Genomic DNA, 24,524 nt, shown 5'->3' with positions numbered 1-24,524 from the left:
AGTGAGGTCACGCCTAAAGATCCTCCCTCGACTCCCTGCGAGGAAGCAATCCCGAGGCAAACTAATTCCAGTTAAGTAGCAATTTTAGTTGTATAAGATCGGGGCACAACTCCAAGTCGTCCTGTAACCGTGGACACGGCTATCCGAATAGTTAATTTTCATCCCTGCAGGGGTGCACCACATGTCCCGTCACGCTCGATAACACTCTGGCCGGACATACTTTTCTGGGTCCTGCCCGGCCTCGGAATATCGACACGTCGCAGCCCCACCTAAGACTAATCAGAGAGGCCAGCCCGCCGGTCTAAATCCTAAGCACAAAGGGTTCATGGGCCCAGTTCCCCTTCACGCTCCTGCACGTGGCGTGGGCGGCCGACGTCAGTCCTAGCATCCCTTAATCACAAGCGCGATGCATCTCGGGACCACTCGGGCGCGCGCCGCTACACTGCTGGCATCTGAAAAGCTTCGGCTGATACCGCGACGTCGAGTACCCATAATTCTTCCCGCGTAGCCGGTTAGTGCGAAAAGGTCTCCGACCAACCCAGATCAAATACCCAAATCCATTAGCATTTTAATTAGGCCAGCAACACAGTCTCGCGGGAATCCACCCGTCTTACAACTATTCACCCATGATCCCAGTAACATGGTCGAGTAACTGTGTGGTCGTAACATCGGGGGGAATCCGAGGTATCACCCTCGTTGGATTCCGAACGATGTACCCGTCAAGGTGGGCTTAGAGGAATCACCCTCGGGGGTCCCACACTCGCGGGGTGGCACGACAGAGACGTCATCGGGAATGGTGAAAGAGGAATCACCCTCGATAACCACGACCGACTAGCTATACTACAGAGATATCATCAGGAGTACTTAGCGAGGTGTCACCCTCGGTACCCGATAGTATCGCTGTAGCGTCGTACAACGAAGGGGGGTGAATGTGCTGTGTCGGGTCTGGCTCGTCGATCAGAGATCGAGATTGAAAAGCAAGCGGGGCAACTGAACTACGGGGTCAGAGGGGATGACTGCTCCACCTATACTAAGCAGGTTAAAGGTACAGGACTGAAAGTAGCAGTTCATCAAAAACAGGCTATGCATCAGATATAGGAGCTAACTACAACAGTAGCAAAATACTAATGCAAGCAGTAGGAAGAAAGACATAGGCGATATAGGAATGATCAAGGGGAATTTGCTTGCCTTGCTGCTCTGCGGCAAAGGACTGATCGGCAGGGTCGTAGATGTACCCGGCAACAGCGTCAGTCTCGGGGGCTACCGGTAAGAAGAGGGGGAAGAAACAATAAATAATAGCACCGATGCAACACAAAGCATGACATGGAAAAATGCAGGCTAGACATGAGCTAACGCAGCAACATCCGTCATAGACGGGTCGGAAGAATATCTGACGATATTTTCCGGGTCTCGGGCTACTACCGGTTACACTGGAAACGATAGAAACGTTCCATGTCTGCTATGCTAGGGACGCGTGACAGACGAACGGGCCGTGGATCCGGGTTCGTCTCGCTTTGCTGATCAACTTTCATGTTAAAAAAATATTGATCTGACTTACGGATTATTTAATATTAATTTTTAAAGTTTTATTAATTATTTAAGAATTAAAAACAGATTTAAAAGATTTAGTAAAATCCTATTATGACATCATCGCGATGTCAGGCTGACATCACATTTGACCGGTCAACTGACCAGCGGGTCCCGAACGTCATAGGCACAAGTTTTTATTTAAGATTAAATATTAATTAATCAGATTAATTTAGCGGGGGACCCGCGTGTCATACTCTAATTATGTTAATTAATTATTTTAACTAATATATCTATTTATTTATTTATTTAAGAAAAACATTATTTTTAATTATCGCGTGGGGCCTCCCTGTCATTGACAGCGGTGCATTGGCCCCACCGGTAAGTGGCTTAAGGTTAATTCCACATTTATTTTTATTAGATACCTATCCGTGCAAATACCGTATTTCTCTAAATACCCAAATACACAAATACAAACATCACACCTCATACATACATTCATACATACGCATCTAATACACAATTTATTCTTTTTTTTCATTTTTCTTTTCTCTCAACACTCATCTCTCTTCTCTCTGTTAACAGAGACAGAGAACAATTTTCTCTAACACCACCTAGAAGAACACCAACTTCGAATCCTTCTACCGGAGTCCACCGTCGACGGATCGAGGCCCCGTTTGCCGGAACGGAACCGTGACGCCGAGGAGAACGGTAAGGTGGGAGGAGCCCGAGGAGGGGCTCACCGACGGTGACGTGACGGCCCGGTGAAGCCGGAGTTCGCGCGAAGTGACGGTGGAGACGGTGACGGTGAGGTTCCGGTGATGATGTGCCGGCGAGGAGGAGCCGGTGAGGAGGGCCCCGGTGAGGAGAGGCCCCCGGAGGTGGAGCCGCCGGCGGTGAGGGGAGGGGCCACCGGGGGAGGAAGGGGGGCCGTGGGGTGGGGAGTAGGCCGTGGGGGAGGAGGAGGCGGTGGAGGGAGGGGGCTGCCGGCGGGGGGGAGGGCTGCCGCCGGTTGGGGAGGGTGGCCGCCGGCCGGTGGGAGAGGGGCGGCCAGGGAGGGGCGAGATGGGGGGGAGTGGGGCGACGGGAGTTGGGAGAGGAGGGAGACACGGGACTGGGAGGAGGTCGTGGGGAGGACAGGAGGCGCGTGGGGGTGGGGCCCCACCACGAGGGTGGGGTGGCTGGCGGCGGCGGCGCCCAGGGGGGGGAGGGAGTTGGCGTGGGGGTGGGGTGGCGCCAGGAGGCGTTAGGGTTTGGCGGGGGGGGGCCGGCTGGGCCACTTGGCCCAGTTTGGGCCGGCTGGGGGGGGGGACTTTCTCTTTTTTTTTTTTTTTGATTTGTTTTCTATTTTGTTTTACCTTTTCCCTTTTCTTTTTTTCTTTTTTTTTTATTTCTTTCTTTCAGTTTTCTTTCTTTCTTTTATCTTTATTGTTTCTTTAATACTTTCCTCGTCTTTACATATATATTCTTGTAATATTTGCAATGAACTCATAACGTACTCCCCTTTTCTTTCAAATCATCGATCCGGACAGACGCGAATCCACGCGGGTCTGAGATGGGAATTCGAAGACGTGGCGTCGATAGCGGTTGATCACTGTAGTTTAATTACAATCACTACTGTAGCAAAAGTCGAGGATGTCACAGAGAAGCAGGGTGTAGCCACTCCGCTAGGAAACTGGGGCTTGATAGAGGAGGGGCTGGGCTCCTATTGAGCTAGCCCCAGTGATGTGTCTCCTTCTAGCCGAGGCCAGAGAACAAGACGACAACACCAACGACAACGACAACAATCACCGGAGGAACTGAACACGGGCGGGGGCACGGAATAAAGTGGGGGTTCCATTCTCGTGGCTACTTAGCGGCAAGGCGGATGGCGGTGAGGTGCTCGAGCTCGAGCAGAAGCTCGTCTCGGCCATGGAGATGCGACACGCAATACGATGCCTACGACACGGCTAGCCTACGGTGATCGCAAGGAGAGGTAGCGCCGACTTTGCAAGCACGAGGAGACCACGGGCATAGCCACTACCCCGTGTAACTACGTGACTGACGAAGACCCAAACACACAAAAAACACCCACTTTATGGGAGCTGCTGGAGCACACCGACGACGACGACACGATGAAGTGCACAACAAACTTATCTGTGATAAGAAGGGGCAGAGAAAACACATGTCTCACCTTGGGTTCGTCTGGCACGGAGAAAGGGCTGCGGATTCGTTGGGGACGGCACGGACGACGATGGAATACCAGCCCGTTGCTGAACCGAGGTGAGGAAGAAGAGGGGCTCGCCGGCGACCCGGAGCCGGGCCTTGGCGTCCCTCGTGTTCTTGACGAAGAAGAGGGCGCAACAAGGGAACCTTCTCGCGACACCACAAGATCAGAGGCGCGACTGAGAGGCTACCCCGAGATCAAAGTCCAGCTTGGCTGGGCTACCCCGAGATTGAACTCCAGCTTGGCAGGCATGCTGATGGTGCAACTTGGGGAGGCACTTAACAGTGGCGGAGAGGGAAAGAGAGGGGCCGAGTGCAGGGAGAAGGGTCAGGCTTAGCTCCCGATGTGCTTTATAGGGATCTAGGGCTACCGTCGGTCGTCAAATGAACAAGGACGGCGACATGGTTGTCGCCGATGCATGCCGTACAGAGGAGGACGAAATGCTCATGCTCGTGGGTTGGCTGGGCTGACAGGTTGCTGCTGCGCTGGCTGCTGCTGTGCTTGGGAAGGCAAATGCGGCTCACGTGATCTCTCTCCCTCTCATGCACTTTTATTAAAACAAACACACTAGCAACAGAAATAATACCATAGGATGGAGAGGTTAAAATTTGAAGTAAAATTAGTTTTTAGGTCACAACAACATGCACTATATAAGAAAAATGGTTAGAGCATTTTTAGATCAATTAGTGAAACCACTTAAGTAATACTCCATGTTACTTTTCAAAATCACCTACAGAATATTTGACAACTATGGAACATTTTTATTAACTTGATTAGGAAAGTAAAAAACAACACATATGTAGCATTGGAATTAAAAGGGGTATTAGGCAAGTTGAAAAAGAATTTGGAATAGGATCCACACAATACAAAGCTCACTTCCAATCACACAAACCCCACACATATACTCACACTCAACACCTCACTACAACACAAGGCATGATGCAACTTATGAAATGAGGATATGATGCTATGATGCAAATGACATGAAGAAAAATATTATTACTCAAATCACATGATGGCATTCATTGAAGGTTCACACATTGTCGGCGATGGTAGGTCGACACCTATGGGAATCAACCTGAAACCCTTGTGATCGTAGGGCAAGAAAGGTGACGTCAAGAGAAGAGCTAACGATCAGCACCCGACAAGTATTTTTACCTAGATTAGGGCCGCTTACGCGTAAAACCCTACATCCTGCTTGTCTGGTTGTATTAAGCATTTTGTTGTTTGTTACAGTGACTGATGATAGCCGTCTTCTCGCCAATGTGCAAAGAATCTAAGCCCTTGTGAATGAGCTAAGGGCCTCCTTTTATAAGCAAAGGGGTCACCTACAGTGCTCGGTGGTAGGTTTACGAGAAGTAAAAGTGAACCTAGGGTGGTGCTTATCCATCTACCACTGTCAGGTCCATTAAATGCACGTCTTGTCCTTGTCAGCAATTTGCTGATGCAGACACGTGTCCAGGTGTTTCGACACCTGGACGCTACGCTGGCGCATGCGGAATGCGTTGGAACTTGGGGGCGGTGGCAGTGTAGCAAGGGCGATCGCCCTCCAATGCCTGGCCTCGTGATCCCGACAAGGGGGGCTTGCCGGGGCCTTGGGTCCTCGTCTCGGCAAGGGAACATGCCGGGGGCTTCCGTTGTCATCCCGGCAAGGGAGGCTTGCCAAGGTCTGGCACTTGGTGAGTTCATCACGCCAACTAAATGGGCGTGGCCTAGGTTATCTTCCAGGCAATGCAGGCTTGTCGGGGCCTTGGTAATCTTGGGGGGTGCATCTTGTCTGGGTCCTGTCATGCACTGCCATCAGGTGCTCTTTGCGCCCGTACACAAGTCTAGGGCACTCGGGACCCCAGTCTTTAGCGCACCGGCAGGAGCCCCCGGGCCTGGGCCACACACGCGTGCGAAGCATTGTTTGGCCAGGCCCAAAGAGGTGCATGGGCCTTCATGGCTCGATCTGCTGGCGGTTGCTTTTCTCCACGCCGCACATCGGATGCGCGAAGTGGGAGGTCGTGCGCGGAGTAGCCTCTCCGCCTCCTGAAACGCCTCTGCCACGCGCGTGGCATGCACAGTTATGGATGGACATGTGGCAGACGTGGCCCTAAAAGGTGCATTAGTGGATGGGCCCGCCCGTGCATGCATTGGCGCAGCAGAGCAGTTCTCTGTTCGCCCGTGAGCTCGAGCCATTGGGCATGAGGGGTGATGGCTTCTGTAGCAAGGGAGGCTAGCCCCCGCGCCCCGTCATATAAATTGGGAGGGTTTGCGAGGGGTTTTGCTCACCCAAGTCCCCCTAAATCCACCAACTCCTCGATCTTGGTCTTCAGAAACCTCTTCTGTGTGTAGGTTGCGCTCGCCCCTAACCATGGTTAGGGGACGGGGTTGGCCACCGTCGGCCGCCAGGGAGGGTTTGCCAGGGATCCCGTTCGAATCATGCCACGGAGGGGGCGCCGCGGCGGAAGATAGCCCGAGCGCCCGTGGCAGAGGAAGGGCGAGGAGCCGCGTCACCGCGGAGGTCGAGGCCGGGGGAGGCGGAGCGCTACTCCAACGCCTCCGTCTTCCCCGGGGCATGCTCTTGTGGCGGCCCTCCATGTTTCTTTAGGGGCACCCACGTGTGTTTCTCGGCTACTGTGAAGGTCGCTCGAGCGGCATTGGGAGCTCTGCTTCGAGCGACGGTGAAGAGGGGGACGACGGTGGTGATGGCGCTCTTCGCAGGTCGGGAGCCCGGGGGGTCAAGTCAGAGGACGATCCCCGAGTTCCGACTAACTGCTGCCCCCGCCGCCGGCACCTGCTCATGCCTCTCCCCCTACTTGCCGGGGCCCGCATCGATGCCTCGTCTTCGATGCGTTGCGACCATTGGACCCGGCCCTTCACTTCTTCCGGCGCTGCTCTCCACTACGCAATGCTGGTCCAGGAGGGGCCAACCTAGGTTGCACATTGGGCCGGCCCGCTTTATGTCTTTTTGAACTTCACTCCTTCGCGTAGGTCGATCCTCGTCAAAAGATAGAGTCTTTAGGTGAGGATAATGACGCTTTGTAAGTGGAGTCAAATGTATCTATTCAAATGAATGAAAAGACTATTTCCCCTTTTCCGATTCCGTTCTTTCTATGATTCGCCTTTGAATAATCTGGGAGCTTGCCGACAACTACCGGCAAGGCTCATTGCCGCGTTCAGTGCAACCATGGAAATCGCCAAGCGCAGTTTGAGACGAAATCGGGTTCTACGTAGCCGCTTGCTCTGTTGATCAGGTTCACAACTGTTTGAAGGCGGTCTCTGGCCATTCTGGTCGTTTGAACGAGTTCGAAAGAAAGACAAGGTGCACTGATCTTTGGGAAGGTCCCAGTATGCGCAGACTCCACACACAAAGATTGGAAACTCTCAAAGGGGAAGCAAACAATCAATCTATTTCAGATCTGAATGTTAAACTTCAAAACTTATATGCTCACGCCTTGGTTGCATGGCGTTTGAGTCTTTCGTCAGGGCGTCAGAGCCCTCAGCAGCAGGGAATCACCACCCCCGGCGGCTTTTTCCTACAACAAAGTCTTCTTGCCGATGGTCCGCGACCGTCGTTTGGAGGAAAAGCCGGCCAGGGTGTAACCCCATTGCTTTTCTCTTGCTAGGCTGTACTTGCGGAGCCCTCGAGCGCGTCTTTGGGCGACGATGCGACACTCTGAGGGGTGCAACACTGGCACAGGAGTGCGCGTTGGCACTTCGGGACCGTGTGGCCCATCCTCAATGACTATGCATCGCTCCGCAGAGGTGCGTCCGCCGGAGTATGCATCGGGGCCTTTGTGAAGCACCCTTGCACGCCCTCGATAGCTGCGCGTTGGCCTCGAGTGACGCATAGGCCCGAGGACGCTGCTCTGGGAGCCTCCACCTCCCTGCCCCGCGTGCTCGCGTAGGCCTTGGGAAGCTGTAGCAGAACAGAGCGTCCACCGAGGTACCACGTTTCCGGGGGAACGCGGCGTAGCGCCCAAGCTTCGAAGGATCCGGTGTTGAGTTTGCTCTGATTCATGCAAAACTCTGCACCCCCTACCTGGAGCGCCGAAGATGTCGTCGATGCTAGGTCTACACTTATGGGAATCAACATGAAACCCTTGTGATCGTAGGGCGGGAAAGGTGACGTCAATAGCAGAGCTAACGATCAACAACCGGCAAGCCTTTTTACCCAAGTTCGGGCCGCTTACGCATAAAACCGTACGTCTTGCTTGTCTCGTTGTATTGTGCGTTTTGTTGTTTGTTTCAATGACTGATGATAGCCATCTTCTCAACAATGTCCAAAGAGTCTAACCCCTTGTAAATGAGCTAATCGCCGATTTTTATAGGCAAAGTGGTCACCTACAGTGCTCGGTGGTAGGCTCACGAGAAGTTATAGTGAACCTAGGCTGGTGTTATCCATGTACCGCTATCAGGTGCATTAAATGCACGTCTTGTCCTTGTCAGCAATGTGCTGGTGAAGACAAGTGTCCAGTTGTTTCGACACCTGGACGCTGCGCTGGCACATGCGGAATGCTCTAGAATTTGGGGGGTGGTGGCACAGTAGCGAGGGCGGCTGCCATCCAATGCCTGGCCCCGTGCTCCCGTCAAGGGGGGCTTGTCGGGGCCTTGTGTCCTCGTCCCGTCAAGGGAGCTTGCCGAGGTCTTCGGTTGTCATCCCGGCAAGGGAGGCTTGCTGAGGTCTGACACTTGGTGAGTTCATCATGCCCACTAAATGGGCATGGCCTTGGTTATCTTCCCGGCAAGGCAGGCTTGCCGGGGCCTTTGTAATCTTGGGGGTGCATCTTGTCTGGGTCCTGCCATGCCCTGCCGTGAGGGGCTCTTTGCGCCCGTGCACAAGTCTGGGGCACTAGGGACTCCACTCTTTAGTGGACCGACACAGATGGAATAGTAGAAAGGTGGCACTGGAATGCACTTGGGTTGTTATAGAGGGGGAAACGATACAAGGGCTCACAACGAACTTGAGGAGGTGGTCGGCGAACTCGGGAAACGATCAGAGGGAGCCGAATCGACCATCAGGGATCTTCGACACCAGCAATGAAGAAGTTGATATTGGCGACACTGTAGAGATCCTAGGCTTGCATGGCTTGCTGGAGAAGACGAAGACGACTTGGCGGAGCTCTCGGGCACGTCAATGGGTCAAGGGGGAGGCAGTGGCTGCGACAGTGAGCTGGCGGACGCTTCAGCCATGGCAAGTACAGGCGAGGGCAGGGGGCGAATGGCGAAGTTGACCCGATGCAAACGGCAATGAGGAGGTCATCCCCAGCGTCCCGCTAGCTTGGTAGGGGCCAGGCAGGCAGTTGCATGCCCATCCATGGTGAGCGTCGTGCTCAACTACTCCACTGCCTATTTAGTAGGGAGGAAGATGGTCCTGCCCCTGGTAGGCTGGGCCGCTTCTCCCATATGTAAGCCTTTTCTGTTTCCTTTTTTCTTTTTTGCTATTTTGCAGTCTATTTTTGAATTTGTTTCGAACTGTAGCAGCTCGAGACCGACGCTCCAGAAGATTCCCCCTTGTTTTCGATTGCCGCCCTGTGATTAGTTTGTTTGTCGCATTCATCATCGCATCATGCGCATCAACTTCATTGCATCGGCACTCCATTGCTGCTAGTTTTCAAAACATGCAACCATTATTAGTTGCTGGTTCTCTCCGTTTTCGTCGTTGACCGTTTCGAGACCAACCACACACCGACGCGCCCGCGACAGCAATAAAATATTGTTTTTAAAAGTATGTATAAAACTTTCTCAGATTGATTTGGAAGTTGGCGTGCGGTCTAGTTTTAGTATCGGTAGGCCATGTGCCAAATTTCGTCGCAATAGGAGTTCGTTTGATATCCGAATGGTCGACCGTAGCTGCACCGTCATCAGTTTATCATAGAACGTTTTGCAGTGTTTAAAAATCTTGTGTCGAGCCGCAAACTTGCCTCTCTTCCCACCTAGCCTATTCTACACAGCCCAACACCATCCACAAAGCCTAGCCCGCTATTTCGGACCGTCCAATCGAGATCGACGGCACGAAAACGGTGCAAAATTGCTAACCCTAGCCCTGTGTCTATAAATAGATAAACCAAACTAGCTTATCCTCGAAATGTGCGCCACCCCAACCAGCCGCCGCCACATCTCAGTGCCTATCCCACCACCTCCAGCCGCGGAGGCTCGTCTGGGCCCGGATGAGGATCTCCCGGGCCCATCTGGCGCGCCACGGTCCGACCGAGGCCCGAGCCTGGCTGCCCGCTCGCCCAAGGCCACACCAGCTAGGAGCCGGCCCATCGCCCATCTCTCCTCCGCCTGTAGCTCCCGTGGCCGCCTCCAACAGGCACCCCGATCCACCCGCGAAGCACTCGCCAGAGTAGCTCCACACCGGCCGCCGCTGGCGACCTAGGCCGGAGTTCCCCCTTGCTACTCTCCCTCTTCCTCTCTCTTCTTCTCCACCACTGACGAGCTCTCTCTCTTTTCCTCCCGCGGGCACGAGGAGCTGCTATGGCGAAGCTCGCTGGAGCTCCCAAGGCCGGCCGCCGCCAGGCCCATCTCCACCGCGACAGCAGCACCAAGACCCCCCCCCACGTGCGGTGACTAGGACAGAACCCACTAGGTGAGCATCCCTCGGTTTTAACTCTCGCCCAGTGCAAGGCATAGCTATCTTGCGCATGCGTGTATTCAACCCACTAGAATAGAATTTGGCCCATAGGTTTTATTTATTTAATTCCTTCGAATTTGCTAAATTACAGAATAACATGCATATATTAAAATGCTTATATCTTTCAAACCGTGCGTCGGATAGAGGCATGTTATATATGTAAAACGTGTAGAATCTTGTGTAGAATTGTAATACCATGATTTTGCATTTGTTTAAACTATTTAACTTGTTGTTTTCTGTTAGTTTGCATATCTGCCATATTTTGCATCGCGCATACCTATTTTTGGCGTGTATTAAGTACCCAAACCCGATATGAAAAATGTTGATGTTGTTTGCAACCCCTTGACATGAATATTAGAGATATTTACCTTGCTGTTTTCAAGTGGTTGGCATAGATAATTCGCTAAGTTTGTTTATGTCCTATTTCTCATATATATGTTGTGGCATTAGTTTTATTTCAAAACCCACATATTATATATGTTTTCGGGGTAGAAAAATCTATGGAATTTATCTGTGCATTAGTTTTGTCTTTTGAGAAAGTTAGCATCCATGATATTTTTCCATGTTGCCCTTTTGATTATTATGTGTGATTTAATCAATGCATGATATGATTTACTTGTGAACATGAGATATGCCCTTGGACATGTATGTTATCCCGTGATAATTTTGGTTGCTGTAGAAATCCATGAGTAGGTGTTCTTTTCTTGTTTCCAACATGCTAGAAAATAGTGCTGATTTGAGATGCTGAAATCTTTCTATGTCTGAAATTTGTAATATTTTATAGCTGTCTTGCCATGTGTTTTGCTAGTGATATACAACCACTTTGGGGTTGGTGCAATGGAGTTAGTTGTAGTTATTAAGATTCTCTAGAATGCTGTTAAGTTGCATGCCATACGGTGCCCTGTAGCATATAGTTTCACTGCTGCCAATATGCCATCTGGTTAAAAACTGCACTTTCAAAACTGTTATTTTCACTAAGTCTGAAATTGTGTGCAACTTGCCATTTTGTGAGCTCCTTTACTATTGTTCCCTGCTTCCATGGTACTTGCCATTGGTAGAGGGTTATTGTGCATCTTGACCTCTACTGCCTCATGCCTTGTTTGAGCTTTTTAGAATTACGTAGCATGTTGTTTTTGTTGGGGAACATTGCATGGGAAACAAAAAAAATCCTACGCACACGAAGACCTATCATGGTGATGTTCATCTACGAGAGGAGATTATATCCACATACCCATGTAGATCGCTAAGAGGGAAGCGTCAAGAAACTTAGTTGATATAGTGGTACAACTTCGTGATTCAAATCACCGTCGTCACACGATCCGTTCTGATCTAGCGCCAAACGGACGTCATCTCCGCGTTCAGCACACGTACAGCTCGATGACGATCTCGGCCTTCTTTATCCAGCAAGATAGACGAAGAAGTAGATGAGTTCCCCGGCAGCGTGACGGCGTGCTAGTGGTGGTGATGATCTACTCCTGCAGTGCTCCACCCGAGCTTTGTAGAAATCCGATCTAGAGGAAAAACTACTTGGTATTGGTTTGAGTTGCACGTGGCAAAGTTGTGTCTCAAAAGCCCTAAACCCACAATTATATATAGGAGGAGGGGAGGGACTAGCATTGGGGCTCAAGGGAGCCCCAAGGGCGCCGACCGAAGGGATAGGTGGACTCCCACCCCAATTCGGTTTGGGGGAAGGAGTCCACTCCTTCCTTCCCACCTCCCCCTTTCCTTTTTTTCTTTCCTTTGGTATTTTTACCTTGTGGCACCATAGCTCTCTTGGGCTGGCCTCACCAGCCCACTAACAGCTTGTGCGCCACAATAGGGTCACTGGGCTCACTCACGGGTGGGTGGGCCCCTCCCAGTGAATACCCGGAACCCATTCGTCACTCCTGGTACACTGCCGGTAATGGCTGAAAAGTTTCCGGTAACCAAATGAAACCATCCTATATATCAATCTTCGTTTCTGGACCATTTCGGAGACCCTCGTGACATCTATGATCTCATCCGGGACTCCGAACAACCTTCGGTCACCAACATATATAACTCAACTATACTAAAACGTGACCGAAACTTAAGTGTGCATACCTTGGGGGTTCGAGATCTATGTAGACTTAACCAGAGGCACTCCTCTGTAAATATCCAATAGCGGGTCCTGGATGTCCATATTGGATTCTACATATTCTTTGAAGATCTTATCGGTTGAACCTCTATGCCAAGGATTCATATAATTCCGTATAACATTACCTTTGTCCTTAAATATGTTACTTTCCCGAGATTTGATCATCGGTATCCCTATACCTATTTCAATATCGTTACCAGCAAGTCTATTTACTCGTTCCATAATACAAGATCCCGTGACTTATACTTGAGTCACATTTCTTCCAAGGCCTGTTTGTGATGTTGTATTACCGAGTTGGCCCCGAGATACCTCTCCGTCACACGGAGTGACAAATCCCAGTCTTGATCCATGCTAACTCAGCGGACACCTTCGGAGGTACCTGTAGAGCACTATTATAGTCACCCAATAACGTTATGACGTTTGATACACACAAGGCATTCCTCTGGTGTCAGTGAGTTACATGATCTCATGGTCATAGGAAAGAATACTTGACACGCAGAAAACAGTTGCAACAAAATGACACGATCACATGCTACGTTTATAATTTGGGTCCCTATAGATCCCTATAGATCTTAATGCCTAGAATGTAAGAAGCTTCTCCTAGGTCCTTCATACAGAAACATTTGTTCAAATTATCTTTTACGCTCTCTAAAAACTCCACACTGCTTCCAATCAGCAATATGTCATCCACATATAATATTAGAAACGCTGCAGAGCTCCCACTCACTTTATTGTAAATGCAAGATTCTCCAACAACTTGTATAAACCCAAACGCTTTGATCTCTTCATCAAAGCGCTTATTACAACTCCGAGATGCTTGCACCAGTCCATAAATGGATCGCTGGAGCTTGCGCACATTGTTAGCATTACTTGGATCGACCAAACCTTCGGGTTGCATCATATACAACTCTTCCTTAATAAAACCGCAAGGAACGCCGTTTTGACATCCATCTACCATATTTCATAATAGAAAAATGGAACTATTGCTAACATGATTCGGACGGATTTAAGCATCGCTATCGGTGAGAATGTCTCATCGTAGTCAACTCCTTGAACTTGTGAAAAGCACTTTTCCACAAGTCAAGCTTTATAAACGGTCACATTACCGCCCGCGTTCGTCTTCTTCTGAAAGATCCATTTGTTCTGAATAGCCTTGCGGCCTTCATCTAATACTTCCAAAGTCCACACTTTATATTCATACATAGATCCTATCTCAAACTTCATGGCCTCCAGCCATTTGTTGGAATCCGGGCCCTCCATTGCTTCTTCATAATTCGCAGGTTCATTGTTGTCTAACAACATGATTGATAAGACAGGATTACCGTACCACTCAGGAGTAGTATGTGATCTTGTCGACCTGCGAGGTCCGATAGGAACTTAATCCAAAGTTTCATGATCATCATCATTAACTTCCTCCTCAGCCAGCGTCGCTTCGACAGAGGTTGCCCCATGCCCTGCGCCACCATCTAGAGGGAGTAGAAGTTCTACAACCTCATCAAGTTCTATCTTCCTCCCACTCAATTCTTTCAAGAGAAACTCCTTCTCCAGAAAAGCTCCGTTCTTAGCAACAAACACTTTTCCCTTGGATCTGAGATAGAATATGTACCCAACTGTCTCCTTTGGGTAACCTATGAAGACACACTTTTCCGCTTTGGCTTCCAGCTTTTCAGGCTAAAGCTTTTTGACATAAGCATCACATCCCCAAACTTTAAGAAACGACAACTGTGGCCTCTTGCCATACCATAGCTGGTACGGTGTCATCTCAATGGATTTTGATGGTGCCCTATTTAAAGTGAATGCAACTGTCTCTAATGCATAACCCCAAAACGATAACGGCAAATTGGTAAGAGACATCATAGATCGTACCATATCTAACAAAGTATGATTACAATGTTCGGACACACCATTACGCTGTGGTGTTCCAAGCGGCGTCAACTGTGAAACAATTCCACATTGTCTTAAGTGAGCACCAAACTCGAAACTCAGATACTCACCCCCTCGATCAGGACGTAGGAACTTGATCTTCTTGTTACGATGATTTTCAGCTTCACTCCAAAATTGCTTGAACTTCTAAAACGTTTCAGACTTGTGCTTCATCAAGTAGATATGTCCATACCTACTCAAATCGTCAGTGAAGGTGAGAAAATAACGATATCGGCCGCGCGGCTCCACACTCATCGGACCGCACACATCGGTATGTATGATCTCCAACAAGTCACTTGTAAGCTCCACTGTTTCAGAGAACGGAGTCTTAGTCATCTTGCCCATGAGGCTGGGTTCGCACGTGTCAAGTGATTCAAAATCAAGTGACTCCAAAAGCCCATTGGAATGGAGTTTCTTCATGCGCTTTATACCAATATGACCTAAGCGGTAGTGGCACAAAAACATGGCGCTATCATTGTTAACTCTACATATTTTGGTCTCAATGTTATATTTATGTGTATCATCACAATCAAGATTCAATATGAACAATCCTCTCACATTGGGTGCATGACCATAAAAGATATTACTCATAGAAATAGAACAACCATTATTCTCTGACTTAAACGAGTAACTGTCTCGCAATAAACAAGATCCAGATATAATGTTCATGCTTTACATAAACACTAAATAAAAATTATTTAAGTTCATAACTAATCCTGTTGGTAACTGAAGTGAGACTGTGCCAACGATGATTGCATCAACCTTGGACCATTTCCCACGCGCATCGTCACTTCATCCTTCGCCAGCCTTTGTTTATTCTGTGGTTCCTGCTTCGAGTTGCAAATATGAGAAACAAAACCGGTATGAAATACCCAGGCACTACTACGAGAGTTGGTTAAGTACACATCAATAACATGTATATCACATATACCTGATTTTTCTTTGGCCGCCTTCTTATCACCCAAATACTTGGGGAAGTTGCGCTTCCAGTGACCCATTCCCTTGCTATAATAACACTCTGTTTCCGGCATAGGTCCATCCTTGGGTTTCTTCGTCGGATTGGCAGCAGGTTTTCCGCTCTTCTTGGAGTTACCCTTCTTGCCTTTGCCGTTTCTCTTGAAACCAGTGGTCTTATTGACCATCAACACTTGATGCTCTTTCCGGAGTTCTGACTCTGCGACTTTCAGCATCGCGAATAACTCGCGAGGTGACTTGTTCATCCCTTGCATGTCATAGTTCAACACAAAGCTCTTGTAGCTAGGTGGCAGTGATTGAAGAATTCTGTCAGTGATAGCCTCTTGCGGGAGTTCAATCCGCAGCTCAGCCAGACGGTTTGAGTACCCAAACATTTTGAGCACATGTTCACTGACGGACGAATTCTCCTCCATCTTTCAAGCACATAATTTATCGGAGGCCTCATACCTCTCGGTCCTTGAGTTCTTCTGAAAGATAAACTTCAACTCTTGGAACATCGCATATGCTCCATGACGCTCAAAGCAACATTGAAGTCCCGGTTCTAAGCCATACAAGACTGCACATTGAACTACTGAGTAGTCCTCCTTATGCGATTGCCAAGCGTTCAAAACATCTTGGTCAGACGTAGCGGATGGTTCCTCTCCTAGCGCAACATCAAGGACATAATTCTTTTTCCCAGCTTGTAGGATGAGACTAAGATTACGTACCAATCTACATAGTTGCTTCCATCATATTTCAACTTAGCTTTCTCTAGGAATGTTGAAATTCAGGGTTGCTACTACGTGAGCCATTGATCTACAACATAAAATATTGCAAAGTGGACTTAGACTATGTTCAAGACAATTAGAGTTTAACTAATCAAATTACGAATAAACTCCCACTCAAAAAATAGATCCCTCATGTCATTTGAGTGGTGCATGATCCATATTCACTAACTCAAGTCCGGTCATCACGTGAGTTGAGTATAGTTTTAGTGGTAAACATCTCTATGCTAATCATATCAACTATACGATTCATGCTCGCCCTTTCAGTCTCTTGTGTTTCGAGGCCATGTCTGCACATGCTAGGCTCGTCAAGTTTAATCCGAGTGTTCCGCGTGTGCAACGGTTTTGCACCCATTGTATGTGAACGTTTAGTCTATCACACCCAATCATCACGTGGTGTCTCGAAACGACGAACTGTCGCAATGGTGTAGAGTTGTGGAGAACACAATTTCATCTCGAGTTATGGATTAGAATGTCAAAAGAGTTCAACATAATTCTTCCAGGTAACCCATGCAGAAGGGCGGAGTAGGCAAAATCACAATATGGAGTGGGGAACTCATCACGAGCACTCTTATTATGATCTTTAGTTCACGAAGAACTTTTGACAGAGATGGTCCATGGTATTGGAAGAATGGCATCACAACATAACTCTATGACTCAAGCATTAATTAAAGACTCATAAGAGTCATCATAGTATGATATTACAAACAGGGGTCTCGTGACCCGACACTCAAGTCATACAAACAACAAGCGGAAGCAATTCATGTCTCGGTACAGACATCTACTAAAAGTGGCTGGAAGAGCCTGAAAAGCTACTACGGCCCTACCAAAGGAGCCAGACCTCTGTCTGGGATTCCCAAGCTATTCCGGTCATCATCAAACACATCGCGTAGAACCTTTAATGAGTCTAAGTCTTCTCTGCAAACATAAATAAAGAAACCGTGAGTACAAAGGTACTCAGCAAGTCTTACATCAGAACTACCTACATATGCATCATGTTTCAATGAAAGGATTGTGGAGTTTGATTGCAGCAAGCCAGCTTTGACTCTTGGCTAACCTGTACTACGAATACAAGTTCTTTCTTTGAGGTGGGATAGCGCACACGAGTCCACATATTCACCAATTCAATACACCACTATGGATCCACTCTCGTCTCCCTACGAGAAGGCCTTCCATAGCACTCACACTTGTCTTGCATGTTTAAAGTATCCATTTAAGTTGTCTATGTACCACGTAATGTTTCCAAGTAGTCCATATCCGAGGACGCGGCTATTCGAACAGATTACAACGCCCTGCAGGGGTATACTTCTTCACACATGCTCCCACCAGTTAGCACCATATGCACGTCATGCATCTCGGCAACCTTCAAGCGAAAGCACTGGCGTGGGTGTCGGCCACGACCGTTAACCGCACAAGACCCTAGTCCAGGTTTATCGCCTATTTGAGACTGAACCCGCAAGGAAGTCCGGCTGAGGTTTCCTCTACGGCCCCAAACGATGCGCGCAGGGTTCCCAAGCCCACCATTCGGGTGCCACTTGGTACACCGTGCCACAGTGTATCTACCATAGTGAAGCCTACCCCGTCGGGCAGAGCTAAACACGGCCGCCAACACTTTTCCTACAAACACCAGAAACTAATTCTAACTGCTGGACAGAGATCTAGGCAATTAATAAGCCGAGCGGGGTCATATTTCAGGGCCCAATGCATGGTAGTATCTTGTCCTAGATAACACACACAAAACTCAGTTCTTAAGGACGGTCTCAACGAGACAACCCGCCATGTACTCCTACATGGCCTCTCATCGCTACCTTTACCAAATCAGATTCACACCTTTACTCTCACACTATAGGACATGAACACAACCATTCCGATACATCATTCAGATGGATCAGACCCGACACGACTCTAAGCATAGCAGGCATTGTAAGCAAGCATGGATGAGGAAGCACAACAAGGCTCAAGCAGTTTCTACTCATGCTAAGTGGTTTCAACTATTTACTGTGACAAAATCAGGTCATGCAAAGGAATGGGTTCAACTACCGATAACATGTACAGTTGAATCGTGTTTGTCCTAATGCAGTAAAAGAGAGCAGGAGCAAGAGAGTGGGTTTATTTCAATATGCTCAAGGGGGGTTTGCTTGCCTGACACTTCTGAAGATAGCAATGAGTCTTCATCAATGTCAACGATCACATCGTCGGAAACATCGTTTAGCGAGGGGGAACAACACCGACAAACAAGAAAGAACAACAATTACTTCACGGAAATGCAACACTATGATGCATGCTCAAGACATGAAATGAAAGGTGGCAGGCTAATGTGGCTATCATTTCTTAAGGTGAAGCTGGGTTTGAATTAGGATCCAAACATCACTTGAAGCCGGGTATTTTCCGGATACCCTTTTAATTGATTTGACCTGATGCTCATAACAAACTATTTCAACATGTATGGAGTTAGTATTTTGAGGTACTCATTTGCATTGACCAATGTTTGAGCATAGTAATTGAAGTGGAATTCAAATAAGTATCAATTTCCAACTCCAAACTATTTATTAAATTTACCCTATTCATCATTTTGCCTATTTGCTGTTGTTAACTTTTTCAAACGTGCATGAAAATTTCATAATCAAATTCCTTGGATTTTTCTGATACTTTTTCATATATAAATTATTTTCATCCGAGTTATATTTTAATTTCTATGATTTTTACAAGTTTTAGCAATTTCCTGGATTTATTTTATAAACAGAAAATCAATTACTACGTCAGCACTGCATCAGCATTGCGTCAGCAGTCAACTACGCCTGGGCCAGGTCAAACCTGTCGTGTGGGGGCCACACGTCAGTGAGCCAGGGCTTAATCCCGCGGTTACCCGCACTAATGGGAGTTTGACCCACGCGTGGGGTCCTTTGTCAGTGGCTCTAGGGGGGGGGGTTAGCTTGCTAACGACTGGCCACGTCGGCCCCCACCGGAGGGTGGTCGCCGGCGACCATAGTCACGGCGGAGGGCTCGCCAGAGTGGCGCTAAAACGCGCTACACGGCGATAAATCGGGCGCGGCTTGCGGCTAATCGAAGCTGGCGAAGTGGCTCGTCTTCCAGGGGTAGCAGGAGGGACTTAAGATGGCCGGAGAGACACCGGCGACTACCACGCGCGTCGGCCGAAAGTCGGGCTCGTCGGGGAGGAGCTCAGGGGGACGCCATCGCGTGGGGAAGAGAGGGGAAAGGAGCAGGGGCTCACGGCGGCTCCATTTCTGGCATCGGCGACGAAGGAGAGGTTTGGAGCTGGCCGAATCGCCGGCGGCAGATCCGGTGACCGGAGATGGAAACGACGACACAACTGCAGCGACAGAGGACCTCAGCCCTTCTGGCTTCATTCAGAGGACGAAGAGGAACAAGGCGGAGCTTCTGAGCCTCTCAGGTAGGCCGGAGGGGGGGGGGGTTGCCGGGGTAGCAGTGAGCAACGGCGGCGAGTTTGCCCGGTGGTCGCGGAGAGGGAGCTAGGGGAGAGGAGAGACGCGTGCGAGGAGAGGAAAGAGAGGAGGGCACCTCGGGGCTTCTCAGCACGAGGAGATAGGGTCAGAGGGGGGGTGCCTCCAGCGCGAAGCAGGAGGTGGCCGTCGGCGAACGTGCGGCCGACACCTCTCCTGCACACTGGCGGGAGGAGGGAGAAGACCTCCTCGCCCTTGGTGGGCTGGGCCGGCCAGTAGCGCAGGATAGGTAATATTTTTATCTTTGCCTTTTTATTCTTTCTGTTTGATATTTCTGACATTTCTTTTATTTGTTTTGGCTCCAACTAATTTAATGAAAATAGGTAAACAACTCTGGGGTGTTATTTGGAATATTTCCAACCCCATGTGAAGTTTTCAACATTTTGTAAAACTAGGAGGTGTTTGAAATCAATTAATTAATTGATTTCAGTGGCTTTTGAGTTTAAAATAAAATGCCAAAAGTATTTTGAAAATATATATCACCCCTGATATATTCTTTCCAACATTTATCAAAAATGATGGACTTTTATGGAGGCCATTTTGGGTTTATTGATTTGGCACCACTTTGAATGGTTTTGCATATAGAGTTGCTAGGATTTTTCTCTTGTTTTTCCATTTCACTTCTAATTCAATAATGAAGATATGAGCACAACCTTGCTATTCATCAAAGGGGTAACTAGGGATGTGACACACGAAGACCTATCATGGTGATGTTCATCTACGAGAGGAGTTAAGATCCACATACCCTTGTAGATCGCTAAGAGGGAAGCATTCAGAAACGCGGTTGATGTAGTGGTACAACTTCGTGATTCAAATCATCGTCGTCCCACGATCCGTTCCGATCTAGCGCCGAACAGACGACACATCCGCGTTCAGCACACGTACAGCTCGATGATGATCTCGACCTTCTTGATCCAAGAAGATAGACGGAGAAGTACATGAGTTCTCCGGCAGCATGACAGTGCACCGGTGGTGGTGATACTCTACTCCTGCAAGGCTCTGATACGTCTCCAACGTATCTATAATTTTTTATGGTTCCATTCTATTATCTTGTCAAACTTTGGATGTTTTGTATGCCTTTTATATCTTTTCCAGGACTAACTTATTAACTCAGTGCCAAGTGCCAATTCCTGTTTTTTTCGTGTTTTTGACCCTTTTCAGAGCAGGATTTTAAACGGTGTCCAAACGGAATAAAACTTCCAAAAAGATTTTTTTGGAACAGAAGATACGCGCCAGACATGAGAACCAAGGCAGGGGCCAGTAGGGGACCCCACAAGCCCCTAGGCGCGGCCAGGGGGGGCGCGCCTAGCAGGCTTGTGGGCCCCCTCTGGCTCGTCTGCCCTACCTCTTCTGCCTATAAATTCAGAAAAATTCCAAAACTGCGCGAGAGATCCACGAAAATACTTATTTGCCGCCGCAAGCTTCTGTTTTCGCAAGATCCGATCCAGGGCACGTTCTGGTGCCCTGCCGGAGGGGGGATTCGGATACGGAGGACTTCTTCATCAACACCATGACCTCTCCGATGATGCATGAGTAGTTCACCATAGACCTTCGGGTCCATAGCTAGTAGCTAGATGGCTTCTTCTCTCTCTTGGATCTTCAATACAAAATTCTCCATGATCTTCATGGAGATCTATCCAATGTAATCTTCCTTGGTGTGTTTGTCGAGATCCGATGAATTGTGGATTTATGATCAGATTATCTATGAATCTCATTTGAGTTTCTTCTGATCTCGCTTATGCATGATTTCATATCCTTGTAATTCTCTTTGAGTTGTGGGTTTTGTTTGGCCAACTTCATCTATGATTCTTGCAATGGGAGAAGTGCTTGGTTTTGGGTTCATACCATGCGGTGACCTCACCCAGTGACAGAAGGGGTAGCAAGCCACGCATCATGTTGTTCCCATCAAGGGTAAAAAGATGGGCTTTTGAACATTGGTTTGAGTTTATCCCTCTACATCATGTAATCTTTCTTAAAGCGTTACTCTGTTCGTCATGAACTCAATACACTAGATGCATGCTAGATAGCGGTCGATATGTGAAGTAGTAGTACTAGATGCAGAAAGAATCGGTCTACTTGTCTCGGACGTGATGCCTATATGTATGATCATTGCCTTAGATATCGTCACGACTTTGCGCGGTTCTATCAATTGCTCTACAGTAATTTGTTCACCCACCATTTTATTTGCTATTTTGAGAGAAGCCTCTTGTGAACACTATGGCCCCGGCTTCTACTTCACACCATATTTTCAGTCTTACAATTTTACTTCGTTGCATTCCGCCTTCAGATCTCACTTTGCAATCAATCTTGAAGGGATTGACAACCCCTTTATAGCGTTGGGTGCAAGCTCTTTTGTGTTTGTGCAGGTACTCTGGACTTGGCGTGATTCTCTTACTCGATTGATACCTTGGGTCTCAAACTGAGGGAAATACAGACTGCTCCTCTGCTGCATCGCCCTTTCCTCTTCAAGGGAAAAACCAACGCAAGCTCAAGAGATGACAGAAGGATTTCTGTCGCCGTAGCAGAAGAATTTTTGGCACCCTCGCCGGGGAGGATCAAGTCAAGAATAGTCTCCCGTCAACGTGCCAATTTCTGGCGCCGTTGCCGGGGACGATCAAGTCAAGAACTCATCCAAGTAAGTGTCACAAACTCATCTCTTGCATTTACTTTTTTGCCTCTCGTTTTCCTCTCCCCCACTTCCGAAAAAGAAAAATTTACAAAAATATTTGCCCCTTTTCTTCGTTTGCCTTTTTCGTTTGCCTTTCCTTTGCTTGTGTGTTTTGTGCCTTCAATATGCTTGCATCTTCGCTTGCTGAAAATCTAGTGATATGGATGCTCATCCACTTGCTAATCTCTTTAAGAGATCCAATTATGTTGATCCAATTGCTAGTGTGTTGAGTGCACTTGACTTTCTCTATGGAGTTTTGCTTGAGATGCGTGAATCTAAAAATCGTGATGAAGAAATTTATGAAGTGATTCACGAGGGATCCTTGAATGAAAATCATGATTGCAATGGTTTCACTATAGAATATGCTATGTCCACTACTTGTTGCAATGATCGTGATTGGGGTGACAATTTTTCTTATGATATTGAAAATTTGTTTAAGCCTCATGATGATTATGATATTTGCAATAATATTGAAAGTGGGATTGGAGAAGTCATGACTTTAGTTGATGATAATCCCACTATTTTTTAAGAGCGTCAACTTTGCATGCATGTGGATCATGAAAAGAATATCCTATGTGATAGCTATATTGTTGCATTTGATTATGATCCCACATACCATTGTTATGAGTGAGGAAAATATTGTGGTAGAAACTTTCATGTTACTAAATTACCTCTCGTTTTGTTGAGATTTATATTGTCTCTTTCTTCTTCCTTGCTTATGGTAACTATTGGTTGTCTTGACAATCTGTTTTCCTATAAAATGCCTATGCATAGGAAGTGTGTTAGACTTAGATGTGATTTTCACATACTTTATGATGCTCTTGTTGTGCTTCAATTCATGTCTTTTGTGTGAGCATCACTGAATTATCAATGCCTAGCTAAGGGCGTTAAACAATAGCGCTTGTTGAGAGGCAACCCAATGAATTTATCTTTTTCTTTCTATTTTGTTGCGTCCACACCATCATAATCATGTTATGATTGTGTCTTTTGTGTTTGAGCCAAGCAAAACCTTATGACTAGTCTTGGTGATGGTTGCTTGATCCCGCTGGAAAAAGACAGAAACGTTTCGCTCACGAGATTATTTTTCATTTTTGTTCAGAAAAAGATTTTGAGTTGATTCATTTTGATGTTGGTTGATATGCCTTTTTCCTAGATATTGTTACAAGTATATGTACAGTCGAGATGATTATATGGAATTGGCTTACACTCACCACAAGCTAATCATGATCATCTCAGAAGATCAGGGTGCGATACGGACGAAATCAAACGAATGAAAATGACGTCCATCCTTGCTATCCCAGGCTGCCGGCCTGGAAACCATCCTAGATCGAAGAAGAGGAGGAAGAAGAAGAAATACAAAATAGAAAAACCATCATGCTCACGTCAAAGAATCACTTTACCTGTACCTGCAACTGTTGTTGTAGTAATCTGTACGCCACAGGGACTCGGCAATGTCATTTCCAATGGTATCAAGACTAGCAAAGCTAAATGTGTGAAGTATGGTTAAGTGGTGAGGCTGCAGCATGCACTAAGAATTTATTTGAGTGGCTAACTTACGAGTACAAGAATAATAGGGGGTGATCTACGCATATATGGTGATGAACTAATAATGATCTAGAAACGATCCTGAACACCTACTTACAAGTGAATGATAATCCCACCATGTCCTCTCTTGGATGCATAAGTCACGAGTAGAGACTGTCATGGTTACGCACACGGTTGACATATTTGAATTAAGTTTACTCCAAGTTTGCTGTTACCTGGTGTTAAACAAATTTCCCAAGTTACCACATAACCACGGGCACGGCTTTCTGAAAGATTTAGCCCTGCAGGGGTGCTCCAACTAGTCCATCACAAACTATCACAAGCTGTCATGGAGAGAAAACCGCAACCTCTAGATATCCCAAGGTATCCTCGATATCCCATAGGACAAGATGTTCTAAAAAGGTAAAACAAATCTAGCAAGACCGCCCGGCTGGCAAGATCCCAATAGGAGCCGCTTGTATATCTTTCTCATGGCGCTACCGAATGCCTCACACTACGAGTAAAACCATACCATGAGTTTCCTCAGAGTGGTCCCGTAGTCTGCCAATTTGGGACCAACACCATCAGCACTGCTCCCCTGTATTATGTTAATTATTCCACGGGTAGCGCTAACTCCCTACGCATTACTAATGGTGTTTAGTATTATTATGTTGTGCAAATATAGTACCAATGTTGGGCCTTGCCATAAGTGTTTTA

The sequence above is a fragment of the Hordeum vulgare genome, chromosome 4H (genome assembly GCF_904849725.1).
Source record: "Hordeum vulgare subsp. vulgare chromosome 4H, MorexV3_pseudomolecules_assembly, whole genome shotgun sequence".
NCBI lineage: Eukaryota > Viridiplantae > Streptophyta > Magnoliopsida > Poales > Poaceae > Hordeum > Hordeum vulgare.
Note: the sequence above shows the minus strand (reverse complement) of the source record.